This window comes from Uranotaenia lowii, chromosome 3 (assembly GCF_029784155.1).
Source record: "Uranotaenia lowii strain MFRU-FL chromosome 3, ASM2978415v1, whole genome shotgun sequence".
Classification (NCBI taxonomy): Eukaryota; Metazoa; Arthropoda; class Insecta; order Diptera; family Culicidae; genus Uranotaenia; species Uranotaenia lowii.
In genome coordinates this window covers 110188435-110210768 of record NC_073693.1, presented here as the reverse complement: position 1 = coordinate 110210768, position 22334 = coordinate 110188435, and positions in this window count along the sequence as shown.

Genomic DNA, 22334 nt, shown 5'->3' with positions numbered 1-22334 from the left:
TTAACTTTCAAAAGGCTAACTGGGAGCGATATAAGAATTTTATTGAACGTAATTTAGATGTAAACGTTCCACTGAATTCAATAGACGATATTGATTTGGCTGTAGAAAATTTGACAACTTCAATAGTCAATTCTAAAGCCGCTTCAATACCCAAAGTTAAACATAAATTCAATCAACCTTTAATTGAAGATGATCTTCAGTTTTTGATACGACTGAAAAACATTCGTCGACGCCAATATCAACGTACTAGGGATCCTTATTTGAAATTTATTTATTGCGACCTTCAAAAAGAGATCAAACGTCGTTTAAATTTCATTCGTAATGAAAACTTTGCCAAAGCAGTAGAGGACATAAAACCCTACTCAAAGCCTTTTTGGAAATTAACTAAAATTCTGAAAAAGCCCCAGAAGCCAATTCCTACTTTGAAAGACGGGGATAAACTTCTTTTAACGAATGCAGAAAAAGCTCAAAAATTAGCCCAACAATTTGAGTCTGCTCATGATTTTAATTTAAACGTTGTAAGTCCAATTGATGCTCAAATTTCCCTTGAATTTGATGATATTCTTTCTAAACAAAATGTATTTGAAAGTTCTCATGAGACAAATATTGATGAACTTAAATTGATTTGCAAAAAATTTAAAAATATGAAAGCCCCAGGGGAAGATGGGATTTTCTATATTCTTATTAAAAAGTTGCCTGAAAGCACTTTAAATTTTTTAGTTAAAATCTTCAATAAATGTTTTCACTTGGCTTATTTTCCAAATAAATGGAAAAATGCCAAAGTAACTCCAATTTTAAAACCTGGAAAAAATGCTTCAGAGCCTTCGAGTTATCGACCAATTAGTTTGCTCCCTTCTTTAAGTAAACTATTTGAGAGAGTTATTTTGAATAGAATGATGATTCACATTAATCAGAATTCTATTTTCCCTGATGAACAATTTGGTTTTCGTCATGGACATTCTACTACACATCAACTTTTGAGTGTAACTAATATGATTAACGCTAGCAAATCTGAAGGTTATTCAACTGGTGTTGCTCTTCTTGATATTGAAAAAGCTTTTGACAGTGTTTGGCACAAAGGTTTAGTAGCTAAATTAGCTCGATTTGATTTTCCTGTATATCTCACCAAAATTATTCAAAATTATTTGACTAGCCGAACTTTGCAAGTAAGCTATCAAAATTCATGCTCTGAAAGGACACCCATTAGAGCTGGTGTCCCTCAGGGTAGTATACTTGGGCCAATCTTATACAATATTTTTACTTCTGATCTTCCTGATGTACCAGAAGGAAAAGGTAGAAGATTATTTGCTGATGATACTTTGCTTTCAGCCAAAGGTCGAAATTTACGGGTGGTACGCAGTAGATTGCAACAAAATTTAAATTCCTTTTTGAATTACTTGAAAATGTGGAAAATTTCTCCTAACGCTTCCAAAACTCAACTTATTTTATTTCCCCATAAGCCAAGAGCTCAATTTTTAAAACCTAATGAAAATCATTCCATAACTTTTAATGGGGTTTCATTAGAATGGTCTGATCACGTGAAGTACCTGGGACTCACACTTGATCGGAATCTTACTTTTAAAAATCACATAGAAGATATTCAATCTAAGTGTAATAAATATACTAAATCTCTTTATTCTCTCATCAACAGGAAATCTAGGTTGTGTCTGCGAAATAAGATGTTAATCTACAAACAGGTATTCCGACCAGCGATAATGTATGCAGTTCCGATTTGGTCTAGCTGCTGCGCGACAAGGAAGAAGGCCATCCAGAGGATTCAGAACAAGGTTCTGAAAATGATTTTGCGGCTTCCACCTTGGCACAGCACCGAAGATCTTCATCGGATTGCGGGCATTGAATCGATCGAAGAGATGGCCAACAAAATCATCTCCAACTTCAGAGGCAAATCGATGCAGTCTTCCATCGCAGAGATTCGTTCTCTCTATAATTAGTTTTAATATAGGATAGTCTTAGTTTTTAGTAGTAAGTTTAAAATATTTTTTGACATTACAGGATGTTCTCCTACATAAAAATACTTGATTGCACTCAGCAAAATTAATGCAAATAAATAAATTATAGTGAATAATAAACTATAGGGCTCTGGACAGTTCATCATTGAACTGAACACCTAATTTAATGTAATAATGTAATATAAATGTAATGATGAATTGGTACAAATAAAGACATATTTAAAAAAAAAAAAAAAACTGATTGAAGAAATTCAAAACATACAGAATTATCCTAAAAAAGTAGAAACGATGAATTATAAAATTTGTATAAACTAGCTTATTTTACGTTTAAACTGGATTTTTTCAGTTATTTGTGGAAATTTAATAGCAAAAATTATTTAAAAATAAGGCTATAAAGCAGTCTTTATTAATGAGCCTATAGTAAACAAAGAGGCGAAATGTCACGATTGGAATTTTTCATTTTCTGTCAGTGTCATTCCAATCGAGCCGAACCAAGCAATCTTAAAGGCAGCCCTACAGCAGGGTTGCAAGCTCATTATTTTGAAAGGGATCAGATGGCGCCTCTTTGTTTACAGTCTCTTCAGTCTTTATATACTTCAAAATGAAGGAAAAAGCCTAAATTGGTCAAACAAAAATTTGAACCTGAACAGTACTGAAAATTAAGTTTTCTTAATCCCTGTGGTTATACAAAAAAAATGAAAAGTTGTCCTCAATTATAAATTTATTAGTGGAACAAAAGTTTTTTGTAATCGTAAAACTAACCTGTTAAAAAAAAATTGCAGTTTTTCCACTAGGAGTGGTTTTTACTGGTTCGGTCGTCAATTGCCGATCAGCACCAATTGGCACATATTAAGTTTTGCCACCATCATCAGCATCAAGACCATCGTCTTTAAGAACGTGCGCTTTGTTCGCTCCACACATCCGGGCTGCGTACCGCCGGGGCACCCGATCCATCCGGATCTGAACACCGTCGTCATCGGGTAACGGAGGCACTGGTCACCACGACACTACTGGCGCAACACTACCAAAGTGTCAAGAGGAAGTCGTCATCGTTTGGAGGTCCACTTCAGCGGAGCCATAGAAGGAACCCCACGAAGGAAACGAGGAATTCAAGTTTGTTCGTTCATTATTTATTGTCTCCCTTTCATTTCTCTTTTACTATAATTCTATCATTTTATCTATTCGAAATTATTATAGATTCGTTGATATTTTATTACGACAGGCTATTTAGTCTCCGTAGTAAAATATGAGCGAAGGCGGGAGGTCAAACCCCGCAGTTTTGATGGATGTTTCGGAGAACTCTGTCAAAACTGCTGGGAAGTCCTCCCGACTCAGGGTCTACCCAGAGGACCCAACTTTTTCTGGTCCGTGGGTGGTCTATTTCCGGCCCAAATTGAAACCCTTAAATGTCATTCAGATGATGAAAGATCTGGCAAGATGGCCCTCCGTAACCGAAGTGTCTCGGGTCAGGCCAAACAAATTGCGTGCTGTTGTGGCAAATCGTAAGGCCACAAATGAAATTGTTGCTAGTGATTTTTTCCGATTAGAGTACCACGTTTCTGTTCCCTCTCGAAACGTAGAGATAGAGGGCGTGATCTCAGAAATGAGCCTGACGGCTGAATACATAATGTCTAAAGGGGTAGGCAAATTCAGAGGCCTTGATTCGACTTCGGTCAAAATCCTGGATTGCCGCCAACTCTCATTTGCCACCACTGAAAACGGAGATAAAAAGTATTCCGCGTCAGGCTCATTTCGGGTGACCTTCGAGGGTACCGCCCTCCCTCACTATGTTTTGTTAGAGGGAATGTTAAGGCTTCCCGTGCGTCTCTTTGTGCCTCGCCCAATGAGCTGCAAAAAGTGCATCAAAATGGGACACACGGAGTCCCATTGCTGCAACAAGGCACGCTGCGCTCGTTGCGGGGAAACTCATAAGAAAGGAGCGTGCTCAGCAATAGAACAGAAATGTGTCTATTGCGGGGGCTCACCTCATGATATCTCTGTGTGCGAGGCATTTAAGAGTCGCTGGGATAAGGAGACCCGAGCAGACTTTTATGGCAAAATTATAGCAAATTTTGCTATCACGCCCTGAGAGCCCAACTTGCTCTCATTTTGCTTGACATAAGGTGGTACACAGCAAAAATGAGAGCTCAAATTTTCATACTTGGTTAGCAAAGTGATACCATATTTTGCTAAAACTGAGACCCTAACTACAGCTCGTTTTTTGAGAGCTTGGAGAGCACAATGATGCCAATATAAAGCATCATTTTATTATCGATTATAGCAAAATTTAGCATTATGTTGCTCTCAAAACTTTTAGAAAACGAGAGCAAAGCGAGCGATGATTATAATTTCAATTAGAACAAAATTTGGCTTTTATTTGCTCTCCGTGATTGATTTTTTTCTCTCCATATTTTTGCTGTCTACAACCTAAGTCAACCAAAAGTAAAGCAAATTTGACTATCATAACGTGATAGCATTTTGTTTCATTTTGTCAAAAAAGTTGGTCGAGAAGAGTCTCCCTTAGTTATGCAATGTGTTAGCAATTATGAATTCGAATACATATTTATATTTAACATGCTGTGACGTTTCATTGATAAACAAAGATTTGATGAAACCATTTAAATCAATTGAAAATTTGAAAAAGGTTGGCAGTTTCTTCTCTCTTACTCTGGGGGCCTCATTTGCTTGCACTTCATGTTTGACAGTTTGTAGTGATACGAATGATTGGAACAGAATTTGTTATTTGCCCAATCACCTCAACAGCACATTTTAAACGCCTGTATATAGTCAAGCATATTGAATTACAACAAATTTCGTTTTTTCTCGTCAATCTATGCGTTGCTTGGGGCATATAGCGTGCTCTTTATAGTACAAATTCAAGCGTTTAGCCAGACAGAATAGTGCACTAGATTTGGTTTCCTTTTTATAAGCATTCAACCCATTACTCATTCTTCCCCGTAGCTGAATTTATTTAAAATTAAATAGTTACACCATTAAATTTCAAAGTGGTCCCTACCGCCCCCTAAGGGTCGTTTAGAGCCAACAAGGGGGCAGTGAAAAAGCTCATAGCTAGCAATTTTTGTTGTATTTCTATACTTATTTGTTTAAAAATACTCCTATGGGGGCGGTGGGCTAAAAGAGTTTTTAGCGAGTTTACAGTAATTATAGATTAAATCAAACCCTAGACTCAAGCATAAAATTGATAGAAAATTTGATTCATACTCTAAATCAAAATTTAACATCCAGTCAGACATGAAATAAAAGTTACAATTAAATAAATTTCAAGTCGTTACAAATTCTTTTGGCCAACCGAATAGGCTGGTGATTATATCAATCATCGTCGGATAACTATTGAAACCAACAGTAGCAATTTGAGCAACGTAGCAGTCTTCTTAGTCGCGATGACACTCAAGGGCAGATTTACATAAAATTAAACACCTTAGACAACAGTGGTCATTTGAACTTCCGGTGGAACTGCGGAACTGCTCTCTAGGAGATAATACTCACATCTGAAAATTTCAATGGCAATTGAATTTTAAATAAATCCAGTGCATTATTCTGTCTGGCTAAACGTCTGAATTTAATCTATCAAGAACATAAGCATTAATACTACAAGCGCCAAGAAACGCATATATAGAAGTGAAAAAACCAAATTTGTACAGGCATTTAAAATGCGTTGTTAAGCCCTGTTAGGTTATTGGATAAATTCTGTTGCTCTTTTCGATTTTTCCAAATGTTCTTAATAAAGTGCAAACAAAACGTTTACGTGAGTTTGGCCAACTTTGGCCCTAGCGGTCCAACAAGAGGGACAACTTCAAGTAAAAAAATATCAGCTTTTACCTCGGTAATTTTAACACGCATTTTGTCGAGTATTTTCGAGTACTTGTGCCTCATTGATTCTAGAGCCTCGAGTATCTTATCCACTAGTAATACAAAAAAAACTTACCTGCAGTCGTTTAAGCTGTACATCAAAATCTGCTAGCTGGGTTCCCTAAAATGAGTTTCGCCGGATTTTCTCTACGATTTCATAAAACATTACATTGGTTACCTGTCCAGTATAGTATTCCGACGAATGGATTGTCCTCCAGTTCTGTTGAATTTTGGAAATTCGTCCAAGCACATAAAGTTTTAGCCAGATCATTGTCGCAACGTCGCAGAATTACATAGCAACTCTTCCGGAAGACTTCCATGAGCAGTGAGATTGGCGAAACTGAGGGATAGATCCAAGTTAACCATTTCGACATCTATACACTTAATTTACTTACCTTCTCACGAAAACGACGGAATAACAGGGATATACTACGCGAAACAACTAAACAATTTTCTCGGGATAATTTTTCTACTGTTTTTTGTTTACTTTTTTGTGGTTTGATGACCACGGATCAGTAACAAGGTTTATATGGCTTATGATACTTTTGTTTGTTAGGAAAAAGGCATCGAGTTTTTTTTTTCATTTCAAATAAACAAAATAAGGGTTTTCATCAGATGCAATTGCACAGCAGATGGGTCTATAAAATTATAAATGCCATTTATATATTCGACCAGTTAAAACATATGAAGTAACTGAAAATGATTTCACATAAAGTATAACGTTGAACTGCATAATCTTTAGAAGGTTCTAAATTTGAATACGGTACTTTCAGCGTTACAAAAGTTAGTAACAAATCTAGAACAATATCAAGTTTAAAAAACAATAATCCATTCAGATAGATTACATTTCTAATCTACCTTTATAGATTTGAATAACATCATTAATGTTCTAAAAATAAATGAAGGCTCCCTAAGTTAATGTTATATAACATCTTTACATAACTTCTATTTTTTCTATAATATATCTATTACTGCGGTTTTGACACATATCGAAATACTAGACTATTATACTAATAACTACTTTTTTTTGGATGCAATAATTTTGACATCCAATCACGAAGAATTGAATTTGTGTTATATATTTATGTTAATGTTAAATGGATGACCTTGATATAAAAATGTGTACTGAATAAAAAAATATTTTGGAAACAAATTTCAAACAAAGCATAAAATTGTTGATAATTAAAAATAACATATTAAATTCAAGGCTTACATACATACCACGTCCGATTTTGGCAACACTCCCGAACAAATTGTGGTTCAGTTATGGCCTAACCTTAGGGGCCGTTCAGATACCACGTGGACAGAAAAATGAGATTTCTGACCCCCTCCTCCCCCTCCGTGGACAAGCGTGGACATTTGGCAAACCCCTACCCCCCTCCCCGGATATCCACGTGGACAGATTTGAAATAGTTTTTTTTATATACCTATAATTTGACAGTTAGAAAACACCACTTTTTGCCTTTGTGTTATTGACATGACTGATTTTGAAAAAACTGAATAATAATTTCCTGATATAAAATAATTTTAAAAATTTTAAATTCCTTATTTATCATATTTATCGATTGTAGCTACTAATTGTTCAAACTTAAATTGGAAAGCTTTGCAATTTTAAGATTTTGATTTAAACATCTTAGGATTTATTCACCTTTAGAAAATATTTTGAAAGTAAGTATGTCCACGTGGACATGACCCAAACCCCTACCCCCCTCTCTGTGGACAAGCGTGGACATTTCCATACCCCCTCCCCCCCTTAAGTTGTCCACGTGGTATGTGGACGGCCCCTTATGTGATATTTTTTTTTTTAAATTTTGTTCGTTTTCATTATCTTTTATTGTAATGAAGACACATTTAACATTTTTTGTGACAAATGTTTGTTATCGTTGTCATGTTTGTATTTTTTGTCATTCTGCATCATTTTTAAATTATTTTTTGAATTTTAAGTCTGTTAGTTGTGTTTGTTTTGTAAAGTTATCAAATTTTTATCATTTTTGATTACTCAATGCAACTTTTATTGTTTTTATTATCGCTGTTATATTTTATCAACATTTAAGAACGTAAAATCACATTGATGGTGTTTGTATAAGTTATACTGCTCCTGTAAAAGCGGAAAATAAAAAGTGATGTAGTTAAAAAAAAACCGTTTGATTTTGGTCCTTATGCCAAAATTGAACCGTGCCTAAATCGAATGTTTCCAAAAACGAGCGGAGTCTGTACTTATTAACAAATATTTTTGCATATATATTTAAAAGCAAGTTCAGTGTTTAACTACACTTTTGGCACTTAGAATGGAAGTTTAACTTAAGTTTTCTTTAGAACTTATTACCCTTGTCAGATGAATTATAAGTTTGTAAAAATATTTTCAAAATTAAGGATACTCCAATCACGACTTATTTTGCTATTTGATAAGTTGTGCAGCAAACAATGCATTAGACAAATTCACAAATTAGATCCAAGAATTTTATTTTATAAGAAAAAATGAATAGCTGAATTATGCCTTGTTTTGCTTTCAAATAATATTCTACACCAAATTTTGCTTCCTTTTTGCTGTTGATACCCGAATGTGGCATCAGCTTGCTGTCAAATGAAGATATATGACACCTTAATTATGCCTTATTTTACTCTCGTGTAAAATTTAACAGCAAAAGATGGTATCAGTTTGCTGTTGAGGCCATATTATAGTCTCAGTTTGATATCAATTTGGGCATCAAAGTCTGCTCGGGGAGGCGCTCTTTAAAAGAACGATCTAATCGTTCATATGCTGCCATTTTAAAGAACGCTTCTCCCCCGGTCCAACCTCAATCCAGTAATGTTTTTGCTGCTCTGCCAGTTGACGAAGTTGATACGGATTCATCTGATGAAGGAACTCCATTCGTCGTTCTAGAGAATTCCAGGAAGCGTACCAAAGGGCCTTCTGCCAAGATTGGAAGGAAAGTCTCCCCAGTTAGTTCTGCATTCAACTTTGGTAATAAATCAGCTGCTACAGATAAAGAAGTCCCCCCAGGATTCCGTATGAAAATAACATCTCTCAAAGACACATCAGCTGCAGGAACATCTCTTTCTTCTAACATTTCAAATTCAAAATCAACAAACTCTTCAGGGTTTTTCAAGTTTTCTGACATTATTTACAGTATTTTAACATTCTTTAAAGTTTCTGACTCTGTTAGAAGCATTTTTACATCGATGCTTCCCATTCTAAAGACACTATTTCAGCAATTGATGCAAACTTGGCCCCTTCTTTCAGGGTTTATCTCTCTTGATGACTAACTTAACACGAGAGGTCAGAGATATCACTGTTTTACAGTGGAATTGTCGTAGTCTCATTCCAAAACTTGATGTGTTCAATGATTTGCTTCACAAAACTAGTTGTGATTTTTTTTGCGTTGTCCGAAACTTGGCTTTCTTCTCAATCTAACATCTCATTCCACGATTTCAATATTATCCGTCTGGATCGTGACGATTCTTATGGTGCTTTTGGGGATCAATAAGCGCCATTCCTTTTATAGAATTCACCTTCCATTATCAGGCGAAATTGAAGCTGTTCCCGAGTAGACTTTTATGGCAAAATTAGAGTAAATTTTGCTATCACGCCCTGAGAGCCAAATTTGCTCTCATTTTGCTTGACATAAGGTGGTACACAGCAAAAATGAGAGCACAAATTTCCATACTTGGTTAGCAAAGTGATACCAAATTTTGCTAAAACTGAGAGCCTAACTACACCTCATTTTCCGAGAGCTTGGAAAGCACAATGATACCAATATAAGGTATCACATATTTTACAATGACAGCAAAATTAGGCATCATAATGCTTTCAAATCTTTTGAAAAATAAGGTGTAGATAAGGTCTCAGTTTTAGCCAAATTAGGTATGACGTTGCCAACCAAGTACGAAAATGTTGCTCCCATTTTTACTGTGTCCACCTTATATCAAGCAAAATGAAAGCAAATTTGACGCTCAGTGCGTGATAGCAAAATTTGCTAAAATTTAGCCAAAAAGTTTACTCATATGATTGCATGATTGCAGGCGGTATTCACTACACAGACAGAATAATGTATCTATTCTGTTTATCATGTATGTTTTGAAAATCGCCTCCATTTACGCAATCCGAAATGGAGGCGTAACAGTCTTCAGACTAATCCAACGGCTAGAAAACTGTTAATTAATAAATAGAAAATAAATAAACAAAATTATAATAAATGACTTACTTCTTAATACTTCAGTAGCGAATCTAAACAGCAAGCCTCTAAAATAAAACAAAACAAAACAAAAATATTAATATCGGTTGATAATAGATAATCATATACAATACAATAATTTAACATCACCTGGAAAAATTTAAAATAAAAAAAAGGTCAGATATTTTCCATCAACATAATTATTACAAATATTTTCTAGATTATGTAATAGATGCATTGAGATGTTTTTAAATGCGATGTACATATGGTCAAGTGTTATATGAAAACCGTTTTCGGTTAAGCAAATAAGGCCCTCAGAACCAAAAAGGTACATCTACCTATGTAAAAATGTGCATAAATGCTCCTTTCGAGAAAACAAGTTAAAATATTATTTTTTACAGTTTCCCATATACTTTTCAAAAAGTTGTAGCTTCCATTCGAACATAAAAGTGTGCAGAAAAAAAAATGAAAATTTCATCAAATATCTTTAGAAATAAGAAGAACTTTTTGGTTAATTTCCATATTGGTTTTAACCCAAAATTTACCAGTTTTGCACTTATCCCCCAATGACTTCAAATGGCTCGAATTGTTTTTCCTCTTAACTGCCCTTACAAGCAAAATTGTCCCATATGTTAAAATATTTTACCGGGAAAAATGCGAATTTAACGAAAAATGAAGCGTCGATGTGGTCTGGCAAGAGTCTGGTTTTTGTATGCCAGGCGTAGTGAGTTCCATTCCCGTTATCAGCAAGAAAACTTTTGGGTTCCAATCTCATAAGTGGCCGACAGGTAAGATGTGTTTCCTCCTATAGCTGAATATATACAAAGAATGTCAGCTGGCCGGGTGCCGGAATACCTGTAAGTTAACTAGCACACCTGATAGACTCGTTTTCTAAAATATACCTACATCAACACACAATTTATTACTCCATGAGAGTTCATAGGAAGTAATGAGGTATGAGTATGGTGTAAAAGGCGTTGCATTGGAGATTTGTCGAACTTAATAATCTAAGAATGCACGAGAGCACACACTTAGCCAGAAAATGCGGTGAATCCGTGCACCCATGGTGGATAACCAATATACAATATACATACATTTTGAGAATTTAACAAGAAATATCATTCAGAACTATGTGAATTATAAAATGTTCGTTAAATTTTATAAATATTTGCACGTTAGTTACGGATGATAGTTTTTGTTTAAAAGGAAAAATAATAATAATAATAATTTAAAATGATGAAAACGCATATGAGAATGTTATGCGAATTGTGACAACAAAAACAAATTAATTATGTGAGAATGAAATATCGTCTTTAATTATTCAAGTAATGGTTTAAGCGATATTAATAATAGAAGCAACGACAGCACGACAGGCCTAAGGCCGATGACATAGTGAGTGCGATGCGATGCGAACTGGCGAATGCGATTCAATGCGGTGAACCACATTTGATGAACATGTATGTGAATCGCTCAAACCTGACATACTAAACGCGGCGAAGAAGATGTTAAATTGGGCCGCTCGAGTTCGCATTGACCGCGTTCGCCAATTCGCATCGCAACGCTCTCACTATCTCATCGGCTTTCAAGTATACAGTTTATGACTTCATTTATGCTTGAAGCATAAGAACCGATGCTAACTTTTCATGATATGTTTTATCAATTGTTTTCATGTAAATATTTTATCAATTGCTTTAGATCGGAAATCTTAACATAAATTGAACTTCCTACCAATTGCTAGTAGAAGCATGGTACTATTGTTATAAATAATATCTTTCATCATAGTGTGCCAAACTTCTCATGGGAAGAATTTAGGTCAGGTTGTTCATTAGAACCACCTTGATTAAAAAATCTCTTTTGTCTTACCTTACTTTATTAACTCAGCAACCTAGCAGATTCTCCGACTCATAGGCCAAAAATAAAAGATCTCCATTGTTGACGACCTGGAACCAGCGTCTCCACCTGATGATGGTCAGGGTGATTGTTAACAGTCCAATATCAAGTTTAGATCTTAGATTTATGAAATAATTCCTGGTTTTTCCCATCGGCATTAGAATTGGTTGTACTGTCGGAATTTTCAGTATCCGACTCATTTCAAAGGCTAACGCCTTAATTGTCAGCACTATCAGGGGATTCTTCTTTAGCAGGACACTCATTATAGGCCAGACAAAAACACCTCCTTGATAATGTTGCGCACCAAAACGGTGTGACCGGAGGCGATGACGTTTCCAGATCATAGCAGGTGGACCTAAAATTTTAGCACTGAAAACTAAATAACTGGAAGACAAAAATAGAACAAAATTGGAATAGATTTTTATAACTCAATTCGATCAGTTGTTACCAAAAAATGTTTTTGGAAACTCGATCCAAATGATGATCGGCATATTGGGCAGGTGCTTTTGGTCGAAGTTAACTGCTCCGGTGGCATGTTCAGAACTTTCTTGCGGCTGGCGGCTTTCTTGCGATAGGTACATCGAGTCCAGGCCAAAAAGAATGGGCATCCGAGGGTAGCATCATCTAAGGAAAACAATTGAATTCAACTGCCTGAAAGACGAACATCATTCTAGATGTTTAAGACGTTCTTTCCAATCAAATTGTTGCACCATCCATACCTGTGAATCGAGGACAGCTGTACTACCTAATCCTGCGCGATTCCATGACAGATTTCTCGTAACTGGTAACCATTCTGTCGATTCCGCGACACTCCCTTGCGGGTGGAACTCCCGACGCGACAACGAACGGCAAAAGGAACGAACGGTGATCGCTTGCTGCATGATACAATTTGTTTTGTTTTTAATTTGCGCTACACGCTCGATTTTCATAACTCATTTATGGTCCAAAAATAAACACTTTCTAAGCTCCGCGTTTTATTGGCTTCATTACTTCTGTAGAGAATACGGTTGTTTTTTCACATAAATAATAATTGCAGATAAGTTGAAAATTCTTCAACCGATTTGAAGGAAGAAGGTGGTGTAAAGTCTTTATTAGAAAGCAATTTCACAATCATTACGAAAGAAGTTTTTTAGGTGAAGCTCACACAAAGAGTTCAATATGATGCCGATGACAGAGTGAGTGCAATGCGATGCGATCCGGCGAATGCGATTCAATGTGTTAACACATATTTTGATGAAAAAGTATGTGAATCGCTTAAACCTGGCATGATCAACGTGGTGCAGCGCAGGAGTTTCCAAATTGTTCCAGCGCTCGAGTTCGCATTGGTCGCGTTCGCCAATTCGCAGCGCATGTCATCGGCCTAAATGAAAATCATTCTAAAATTTAACTATGAATTTTTTTTAAACTGTTTGTGATTAAGTTCCCTGCAAAATAAATTTTGTAGCTCTGTTGAGCGGTTTTTTTTCGAATGATAATTATAAATTCAAAGAATATTTTTTAACTTTGATGAGCTATAACTTTCATGAGATTCAGAATAACTCTTTTAAACCTTTTCAGTTATAGTATTCGATTTAAAATGATATGTTCTACTGAATCGAAAACTGCTATACGCACTTTAAAATAAGGTCATTCATTTTGCCAAGTTACTTGTTTCAGTTTTCTTGATTCGTATTATTTTGCTCATACAAAGAATTAGATATGGTTTCCTCGTTTTTTTTGCAGGATTTACTCTATGCCCAAAAAATCAGAGTTTTAGGAAAACTCGAATTTCGGAATCACATTTAACAAATTTCATATTAAAATTTGAGTAACCGTTGTTTGTATTGCTTTATGAACATGAAGAATAAATTGTTTTTAAAAAATAAGAAAGAGCTTATTATGCCTAGTTTTGCTATCAATTATTACTTCTGTGTAGAAATGAAAGAATAAAATTTTTAAGAGAATGCTCTATGTTTTGAATTTAGTTTTTCTTATTAGGGGCCGTTCAGATACCAAGTGGACAGAAAAATGAGATTTTTGACCCCCTCCCCCCTCCGTGGACATTTGGCAAACCCTACCCCCCTTCCCGGGTGTCCACGTGGACAGATTAGAATTGTTTTTTTTCTAAAAAGAAAACACCACTTTTTGCTTTTTTGTTATTAAAATGACGGATTTTGAAAAAAAAAAACCGGTTAATCATTTCCTGATATAAAATAATTTTAGAAATTTCAAATTTCTAAATTATCATATTTATGACATGCTTTCAAGTAGTTACTAATTGTATAAACTTAAACTGGAAAGCTTTGAAATTTTAAGATTTTGATTTAAACATCTTAATATTTATTCAACTTTAGAAAATATTTTGAAAGTAAGTATGTCCACGTGGACATGACCCAAACCCCTACCCCCCTCTCCGTGGACAAGCGTAGACATTTCCATACCCCCCCTCCCCCACCCCCTAAGTTGTCCACGTGGTATGTGAACGGCCCCTTAAGTCAAAATTATGGATGCCCTAATGATGGCAGATTTTGCTATTGGGTTGATGACAAAGCAAATGATGCTATAATTCTAGTCTCAAGTTTTTAATTTTAAAAGAAAAAAAATAGACACCTTAATTATGCCTAGTTTTGCTATCAAATTGAATTCAACACTAAATTTTGCTTCCTGTTTACTGTTGATACCTTAATGTGGTCTAGGTTTGCTGTCAATTAGAAATATTTGAAACCCAAGTGATGCCTAATTTTACTCGCATACACAATTTAACAGCCAAATATGCTATCAGTTTGCTGTTGAAACCTTATTATGGTCTTAGTTTGCTATCGATTTTGGCATCAAAGTCTGCTCGGGTTGCTTGTCATACAACTATAAGAGGTAAGGACTTATGTGTTGTCAGTTTGTACTGGCCTCAGAGAGTTGCAGTGGATCGGAGTCACCTAGAGGACCTGTGCTCAGTACTACCTGAGCCAAGGTTGATCCTAGGTGATTTCAATTCTCATGGAACTGTCTGGGGAGAACAAGTTGACGATAGTCGTTCAACTCTTATCTATGACATTTGTGACAGTTTCAATTTAACTATTTTGAACACGGGTAAAAAAACACGAGTACCTAAACCTCCTGCAAGACAAAGTGCAATTGACCTCTCACTCTGCTCAAATTCCCTATCATTTGATTGCCAGTGGGAGGTAATCCTTGATCCCAATGGTAGTGATCTCTTGCCTATCAAAATAACAATCACCAATGGGGTCAACACTTCAAATTTAACAAATATGGCATATGACCTTACAAGACACATCGACTGGAAAAAGTACTCGGACACAATAGTTTCAGCTATCAATTCTATGGATGTGTTACCTCCGTTGGAGGAATACACTTTTATTTCTCATTTGATTTTTGATTGTGCGGTTGGTGCTCAAACCAATCCCATCCGAAATCCATCTGTTCGTCGAAGACCTCCCAATCCATGGTGGGATAGTCAGTGTTCCAAACTTTACAAAGACAAATCGAACGCCTTTAAAGTTTTTCGGAAACACGGAACCCTGGATAACTTCAACACGTATTTTTCTCTTGAGCAGCAATTTAAAAACCTGATCAAGGGGAAAAAACGTGCGCATTGGCGTAATTTTGTGGGAGGTAATCGTTCTTCCACGAACGAAAATGAAGAACATTCGCATAAATGGATTTTCAATTTTGCACGGAAAATCTGTCCAGATTCCACCCCTGTGCAAAAAATCACTCGAAGTGTGTCTTCGAACAGATGTGATCTGGATTCCAGCTTTTCAATGATGGAATTCTCAATTGCTCTCCTTTCTTGTAACAATTCAGCTCCGGGAGTTGATAAAATAAAATTCAACTTGTTGAAAAACCTTCCGGATGCCGCCAAATTTCGCTTGTTGAATTTATTTAATCAATTCTTGGAACATAACATTGTTCCCGAAGATTGGCGACAAGTGAGAGTTATTGCCATCCAAAAGTCTGAGAAACCTGCGTCAGATTTCAATTCGTACCGTCCAATAGCGATGTTGTCTTGCATTCGTAAATTGATGGAGAAAATGATTTTGTTCCGATTGGATAAATGGGTGGAAACAAATGGTCTCCTTTCAGATACTCAATTTGGGTTTCGCAGGGGCAAAGGGACAAACGATTGTCTTGCTTTGCTGTCTTCAGAGATACAAATGACGTACGCAAAACGTGAGCAAATGGCTTCAGTGTTTCTAGACATAAAGGGAGCTTTTGATGCAGTCTCAATAGAGGTTTTGTCAGACAAGCTGCACTCCCGAAGTCTGCCTCCTCTATTGAACAACATCTTATACAGCTTGCTTTGTGAGAAACATCTGAACTTTGCTCACGGAGATATTGCAGTTAGAAGGATCTCTTACATGGGCCTTCCGCAGAGTTCATGTTTGAGTCCACTTTTGTACAACTTTTACGTAAGTGATATCGACAGTTGTCTCTCTGAAGGCTGCACTTTAAGACAATTTGCAGATGACGGCGTAGTATCTATAACAGGTGATACTGAGTCCCATCTGTACAGGCCTTTACAAGATACTTTAAACAGATTGTCTTCCTGGGCTTTGGGGCTTGGGATTGAGTTCTCTCCACAGAAAACGGAGATGGTTGTTTTCTCTAAGAAACACAGACCTGCTCAACCTAAGCTTCAACTCCTAGGCAGAGCAATCACTCAATCGAGGTGTTTTAAGTATCTTGGGGTTTGGTTTGATACCAAGAGTACCTGGAGAACCCACATTGAGTATCTGAAAGGAAAATGCCAGAAAAGGATAAATTTTCTCCGATCAATTACCGGCACCTGGTAGGGAGCACAACCTGAAGATCTTATCAAATTGTACCGAACAACTATTCTCTCAGTGATGGAGTATGGCAGTTTCTGTTTCCAATCAGCTGCCAAAACACACCTCATTAAACTCGAGCGTATCCAATATCGTTGTCTTCGAATAGCGCTGGGTTGTATGCCCTCAACACACACCATGAGTCTCGAGGTTTTGGCAGGCGTACTCCCACTGAGAGATAGGTTTTATTCATTATCTCTCCGGTTCCTCATGAGGTCATGAACCCATTGGTGATTGCAAATTTTGAAAAGCTACTGGAGCAAAATTTTCAAACTAGATATATGACTATATATCATGAATTCATGTCTATGCAAATTAATCCTTCATCGTTCTCCCCCATTCGTGATTTTCACCCTGATTACGACACTTCTTCTGTCCAGTTTGATTTGTCCATGCAGCTTGAAATTCGTGGGATTCCGGAACTCCATCGTTCTGTTATTGTTCCCAGGATTTTTGAAGCAAAGTATGGACACGTCAATGCTGAAAAAATGTACTTTACTGATGGTTCTTTATTCGACGAGTGCTCTGGGTTTGGAGTTTTCAACCAAAGTTCTAGCGCTTCCTACAAACTTCAGTATCCATGCTCAGTGTATATCGCTGAATTAGCAGCTATACATTGGGCACTGGACAGTATAGCAGCTATGCGACATAGTTCCACCTCCCCGTGGTGCAGAGTGGAAACGTGTCTACAGAATTGACCAGCTGTAGATGTACGGCCAAGAGAACTACACGTCACACTTGGTACAGTCAGTTGCGACGAGCTGCGTGCCGAGTGTGGCAAAAACGTGGTGCGACTGGGCACCCTGGTACCAGTGCTCAGTTGCAAGAGGGAGGGGTCGTAACGTGTATCGGGTAGTCGCGACCCCGATATGCGGGACGACCAAATGTTTGGCGAGTTTCGATCGATCTGCCTTTCGGGGAGGTTCCTGGCCCCGATTCGCGGATACGATTGACTCACGACAGACAGAGGGGCCTTGTGCCGTAACATGTGGCGCCCAGTGGATGGGCCTCAGGTTGGGTCTCGAAGAGTCGAGATGGAGAAAAAGGATATGTGTGGTTATCTCCAGACCCGAGGAGAGGCGAGTTGTTCTCGTCTCGAATTGGGTCAAGAGACGAAACGATTGAGGGCTCCCGAGACACGAGGAGAGGTGGTAGAGTCGCCTCGAATCGTGTCAAGAGGATGAGTGTGAGAGGGTCTCGAGTCGTGAGGAGAGGCGGGTCATGACGTCACGAATTGCGACAAGAGGCCGCATGTGGGACTCGAGTCACGAGTAGCGGCGAACGGACTGCCAACCCGTAAGTCGTGAATCGTGACAAAGAGTGGTTGAGATTGCTGGTGTAGTACGAATAAAACGAGTATTTGCCGTGGAGCGCATTGCGCGAGTATGGTCTCCCATCATGGGTAAAGCCTTCGTTGCTAGGTCCGGATGGGAATTATGGCCAGAGGCCCCAGGTGGATTTTATGGCGTAGGGGTACATAGTATCATGAGTCGTCCAATTGCACCCATGGACCCAGAGTAGCAAACTGGGGGGATGCGGTGGCTCGCCGTGCCTTGGAATGCAATCCGTAAAAAGGATTTACCACCTGGGTGATCAACTAATAAAAAAAAAAAAAGTATAGCAGCAAGACCTACTGGACACTTCATCGTTGTTACGGATAGCCTCAGCTCTGTTCAGGCTATTCGCTCATTAAGGCCCGGAAAACACTCACCGTACTTCCTTGAGAAGATACGGGTATCATTGAATACATTATCTAGACGCTGCTATTCCATCACCTTTGTTTGGGTGCCGTCTCATTGCTCAATAGTGGGCAATGAGAAGGCCGACTCGTTAGCAAAGGTGGGTGCAGTTGAAGGTGAAATTTATCAGCGTCAAATCGCTTTCAGCGAATTTTACTTTTTGGTCCGTAGAAACGCTCTCGTCGACTGGCAGCGCAAATGGAACGAGGACGAGTTGGGTCGGTGGCTTCACTCGATTATCCCAAAGGTGAGCCTTAAACCATGGTTCAATAGATTGGACCTGAGTCGTGACTTTATTAAAACATTTTCCCGTCTCATGTCCAATCATTATTTCTTAGACGCGATACTCTATCGTTTGAATCTCGCTAGCAGCAATTTGTGTCGTTGTGGTCAGGGTTACCATGACATCGAGCATATTGTTTGGTCGTGTGAGGACCATCTTACCGCCAGAGCAAATTTGATTGACTCCCTTCGGGCCCGAGGTAAACCACCTTACGTTCCAGTGAGGGATGTGTTGGCTATGGTAGACCTAGACTATATGTTCGAAATATACTTTTATCTTAAATCTATCGATCTACGCGTTTAACTATCCCTTTCCTCTTTCTCCTTTTCTTTTTTGTCTATCATAGTTTTGAATAATGAACGACGAACTCAATATCTTGAATCCATAAAACGATTATATGGACAACAATACGAAAATCCCTGTTAATTAAACTTAAGCAACTGTTGTTCAAAAAATAATGGTCCCTCGGCTCCGTAAAACTAAGTGGTTTGAGCAGTTTCAAATAAACGATTTGTAAAAAAAAAAAAAAAAAAAAACTAACCTGTTATGAATTTTCAAATGAAATAAATGGTTGAGTTTAGAGGGTTGATAAAAATTCGTTTAGACTCCTAATTTAACAAATCCAGAGCATATCTAGGATTAAAGGGATCAGGATTCTTTGTGCATATGTTTCTAGAACTGGTTTTGTATGATTTTGGCATCCTAACCTAACTTTAAATAAATTGTCAGAGTTTGACAGTTTTGAAGATATGGAGATTTTAAAATCGGTCTTATAAAACTGATTAACTAATTCATCTACATAAAAATTCAAAATAGATTTTAAATTTTTTTATTATCCTGCATTCAATCAAGGATTCAGATCTTACCTAAATATTCTTGTTTCAGAGATACAGCGCTGTGAAAAATTAAATTCTACAGTTTAAGTTTAATTTTAAGAGGTAACATAACAACAATTTCTGACATCATCCCGAAATATCGTTGAGCATTTATATTCAAGATTATGACTCATTATACAACTTTGATGAAAACTGCAAAACAATTTGATCAATAATTTAAAAAAATATCAAACATTTAACTTAGTTTAACACTAAACATATCGAAACTTTGTATATTCATATCACATTTCAGTCAAGCATCGCAACACCAATAGTTTGACTGTGAAAAGCTTGCGTGAATATTCTTTAAATCCATTGCAAAGCCAAATTAAGGTGCTTGAATAGTTTCTGGAAATGTAGATTTATAAATAACACTAGTTTACAAAATTAAAAAAAAATCGTGAACTTGATTAACTGACCAACATTTTTAATGTAAAATTGGGCGCTGAATCCGAAAATGAAATTCAAAAAAATCTCAGTAGAACCGTTTTTGAGTTATGCTCCAAATATGGACGGCATAACAGTAATTTGAAATCCCTCTTTTGCATATTGAAGGTGAATAAATTTTCTATCGATCCAAGAGAATTGTTTATATTAGTGACTTTACGAGAGAAAAAAATATAAAAAACGCATTTTTTTAGAGGAAATTTTGTTTCAACGAAAATTTTAGACTCAATGGTAGCATTCAAAAATCTGATTTCCTTTTGCCCTTAAATGTCAATTTAAAACAAATATTTCAAGTTGTTGTTTATCAAAATCGATTGAAAATTGAAGAAGTTATGGCTACTTTACCATAACTATAATTTTTGCAGTTTTTAATAATTTAACGAACCGCAGTACACTTATCATAGTATAGGAAGAATATCACATGGTAAATCTCATTCGCTCTAAGTCAAAATTATTTATTAGCTTACCAGAAGGTCACATGCCAAGTTTCAGGAAGATCTGACCATAAGGAGGGGTTGCTTGAGTCTCAAACGTGAATAAAATTTTAAGCTATTTTTTTTTGTAGAGAAATGAATCCAACTTAGATGAAATTTCAGGGACTAGATAAGGGAAAATTGATGTTGAAAAACATGCGAAAAAAATTCGCCTTGTCTCCCGGTGAGACTTGAACCCACATCTTGCGCCGTGCCTAAAAAATATCCAAATTTGAGTCCAACTACCGTAAGATGAAAAGATGGGAATAGAAATAGACCAAGAAAAATGATTATGATCACATGGGAGAACTATTCCCTTCATTCCGATAGACATCGACACTCAACCAGTATAATATTCATACGCCAGGTTGGTCTCCTGTAGTAGAATGTTAATACATGGGCCCCGGAGAGGCGCAAGATGTGGGTTCAAGTCTCACCGGGAGACAAGGCGATTTTTTTTCGCATGTTTTTCAACATCAATTTTCCCTTATCTAGTCCCTGAAATTTCATCTAAGTTGGATTCATTTCTCTACAAAAAAAAAAAAAAAAGTTTCGCTGACTGAATGTTTGAGTCAAGACCCATCTTTGGGTCACAGTTTAAAAATTTTAAGCTATTTTGCCCGAGAGGAACGAAAAATACTGGTTTGGTTCGTTATATTATTAAGAACTTCAAAAATCACTGTAATGATAAAGTAGCCATAACTTCTTCAATTTTCAACCGATTTTGATAAATAACCACTTGAAATCTTTGTTTTAAATTAACATTTAAGCGCAATTTTTTTCTCATAAAGTCACTAATATCAACAATACTATTGGTCAAACGCAGAAAATTTATTCACCTTCAATATGCAAGAGAGGGATTTCAAATTACTGTGATGGCGTCCGAGATATTTTAATCTAAGTACTGGAACTTTTTTAATTTTTCCGAAATTTCATATTTGGAGCATAACTCAAAAACGGTTCTACTGAGGTTTTTTTGAATTTCATTTTCGGATTCAGCGCCCGATTTCACATTAGAAATGACTTTCAGTTTACTGAGTTCAAAAATGCTGTAAACTAGTGTAATTCGTCAATTTTGATTTTTTTTAAATAATTTTCTACTGTGACTGGAAAAGCTTTGGCAGTTGATTCATTAAAAAGTACGGTTTTTATACCACTGTTAAACATTTTTGGTAGCCATGATCTCAAGAAATTTAAAAAATATTTCCTAATGAGCAACATATAGCTTCTAATTTCAGCTCACTTAGAGCAAGTTCACTGGTGTTGGGAAAAAGTGATACAAATTTTGACATTTTGAAAATTTTACCATGCAAAAGTGTTTTCAAGATCATTGGGCGTTGTATTTTTTTACAGCACTGTTTCCATTTTGTATGTGATAGAAATATTGCTATTTTTGCATCACAGCATGCGAAACTACAACACGTGTTGTTAAAAAACCTGAAGGCCAAAGATCTTGAAAATGTTTTTGCATGGCACAATTTTTAAAATGTGCAAAAAGTGACAAACTTTCTATCACTTTTTCCCAACACCAGGCAATTTGCTCTTAATAATTCCAAGCATTTCACTATGTGTTTTGCTTTTTGAAATATGAGTGATTGAAAATCATCAACAAATTTCTTCTACTATAGGTTTTGAATTGTGCTACGGATAAATTAAGCATGAGTTTGCTTTTTAAATGAAACGAATGGCGTTAAGGATAAAAAAATATGAAAAAATACGAAATAAGAACAGTACTCCAGTTTTCCAAAAAAAAAAAAATTTTCTCCAATAAACCACACATTTCCTAGTT